The 2,761-nt window shown below is 37.6% G+C and overlaps 1 long non-coding RNA gene across 2 annotated transcripts; it reads left to right on the plus strand.

The window, feature by feature from the left end:
* The first annotated feature begins 326 nt into the window (after window positions 1-326).
* On the plus strand, window positions 327-2,063 carry LOC106344019. Of its 2 annotated transcripts, XR_001270086.1 has the most exons (4): window positions 327-886; window positions 1,065-1,417; window positions 1,756-1,855; window positions 1,949-2,063. It is a non-coding gene; the product is annotated as an uncharacterized LOC106344019 (long non-coding RNA). The 2 variants fall into 2 exon arrangements; XR_001270085.1 differs by having other exon boundaries at window positions 1,756-2,063.
* The last annotated feature ends 698 nt before the right edge of the window (window positions 2,064-2,761 follow it).

A 2,761-nucleotide genomic window follows, 5' to 3' on the forward strand; every position in this document is an offset into this window, starting at 1 on the left:
GGAGCTGACAGGACCTTCGACGATTTTGAAGGCTCCTTTGAGCACATAAGACAAAGTAAGGGCATTGTTGATCCGGCTCGACTGAACCTCGCTGTAGATCGTCAACGGAGAAGACAAGAGAGGAGGAGAGAAAGAAAAGAAAGAGAAAAGAAAAAAAAGAAAAAAAAATAATCAAATTTCACAGTTGCTGACACGTGGTTTAAGGATACTTTTTATTATCGGTCCCCAAAATCTTATATTAAGGATCGCTTATTACCTTTTTATTTAGTTTTGATTTAAATAAATGATTTATTTTGTTTAAAACCTCTTTTTAGAAACTGCAATAATCATGTTCTAAGACATGTTTCTTAGTTAGGGGAAGGAAGGAACGGTTCTTGATGGCACGTGTAGGTAAATGAGAAGAGAGAGGAGTGTCTTTGTTTCGTGGTTTGGTTCTGTTCGCTCTCTCTCGATCGAAAGATCGGAATCCTCTATCTCCGTGGCTCCTCGACGAAAGGACGTTGAGACTGACATCGCTGAAACGCGCCGCGGTTGAGTCATGCCGCATCTTGGAAGTCCGAAGCTTCAGCCACGCAGTGGGTATGCCTCCGCCTTTGAACAGCGTCATCGATCGACCCGCCGCTGATTTCACCTGAGTTCGATCAGAATCAGAACCAACGGGGTTCGATCGATGAGAAGAGCTTCGGATTCGTAAAAACTGTAGAGATGTCGGCTAATGTTAAAATGATATTGATTTCCTACGGTCAGGACTAGGAGAAACTTTTACACCTACGAAAGCGACAGAGGAAGAAGCCATGAGGAACAAGGAGAAAGCGTGGGAGAGAAGGGAGAAGAGGATGCATGAGATCTCTCTCCTTCGATCCATCCCTTACTCTGACCACCAGAGGTATTGTTCAGCATCATTGCGATTTACTCAAGTTGACAAGCATTCTGTTAAATCTCATAATTTAATTTGCTTACATTCTTCTCTTGTAGTGTTTTAACTATATACAGTTGTGAAATTGAGTGTTTGTGTTCAGTATCATTCCTCTTGTGATTAGGCATTTGAATTGATATATGTGTAGATGGTGGTCTTCTGAAAAATGTAGCAGTGGTGACTGGTTCTAACCGAGGTATTGGACTCGAGATCGCAAGACAGCTTCGGATTGACTGTTGTTCTTACAGCTAGAAACGTGGATGCTGGTCTTGAAGCAGTTACATCCTTGAGTCTCCAAGAAGGTCTCAAGGTTGATTTCCATCAGCTTGATGTCACGGTTTTAATTGCACACTTTCTTGTGTCTGCAGGAGATGCGGACGAGTCAAGCTGCCACATTTCTTCTGTTGCAGCGGTGAGCCGGTAAACCCCCAGTGAGCAAGGCCACTAGAACTGGTGATTAAGATTCCTTATATGATTACTCCTTGTCGGATATCCAGCGGGGTAAATCTTTACCCACTCAATTTTAGTTCCTGTGCAAAAAAAATATATAGATCACTTGATTTTTGAATCTGTAGAGAATTGTATGGTATGGAGTCTTATCTGATAGGTTTTCTTGTGAATTTTAGATTTGTAACTTCTTATCTTAGTTAAAACGAATTGTGTGATTCAAGCATATACATTGATTGCAAATGACAAAACCCAAGCAAGGACATAAATTGCAATGATCTCATATTTGTTGGTAGCTTTCCAGTGAGTATATTTTATTTGAGACAAGATTGATATTCTAATGTACAATTCTTCTTATATTTAGTCTGCAAGTATCTGTTACTTGTGTGCAGATATTAGATTTTGGGTTTGCCACTGTGTTGGTGACTCAGGGCAAGAATTTGAAGCTTACTGGAACTTTAGGGAACAGAGCTTCTGAGTATTTTCTTGATGGTTATCAAGTTTATATATGTAGCAGAATGAGTCTCACACTATAGAGTTTTTCAGGTTTGGGATCTTTAAGGTTTTTGTTTCTGTTTTTTACAGGGAAAGTAACAGACAAGAATGATGTCTACTCTTTTGGATTTGTTTCTGTCTTGTATGCTCATGTCATCAAACGTTCCATCTTATTAGAAAGTTGTATAAATGGAAGTGTATGCAAGCTCTTTCTTCTCATAAGATCAAACGTTCTTAAGTTCTTTCTTCTTTCTTCCCTCTCAAGTTCTTTATCTACACACAAGATCAAACATAAGATCAAAAGATTCAAAATATTTATCTAAACACAAGTTATCTGAAGCTCTTTCTTTTATTTCAAGTTTTATAAACAATTTTCATCTCATGGCATTTTCTTCGCATAACAGTTATGAGAGAGTAGATATGAAAAAATTGATCAATATTTTGGTGTTTAATTAAAAAATTTTTTTTTTTTTGTAAGACCCCTTAAATAAGAGATTTGCAATGAAACACGTAAATTTTCGGGTCTCTTAATCCAATCTATTAATTCACTTTTACAATTAAAAAATATTAAAAGATTGTTATAAACCAAATGATGATCGACTATGGACCAGCCCGTACTGCAGGCCCAATCCGGGACATGATAAAGACAACCAGAGACTATGTGTTTATCTAGTATATATTCCATGTATATATGTAACATAGTGTTTATCCTTTATCCTTATCTTGTTAGGATAAACATGACCTTATGACGGTCTAATACCTTGTATATATATTGACTTTCTGGTCGACAGTAATAATAACAGAAGTATTTCCCCAACACTTCATTTACAACACGTTATCAGCACGACGTTGCTCTCATAAACCCTAACCCTAAAAAACCAGAAATAAATCCGAGCAGTAAAA

Source organism: Brassica oleracea, chromosome C5 (assembly GCF_000695525.1).
Source record: "Brassica oleracea var. oleracea cultivar TO1000 chromosome C5, BOL, whole genome shotgun sequence".
Classification (NCBI taxonomy): domain Eukaryota; kingdom Viridiplantae; phylum Streptophyta; class Magnoliopsida; order Brassicales; family Brassicaceae; genus Brassica; species Brassica oleracea.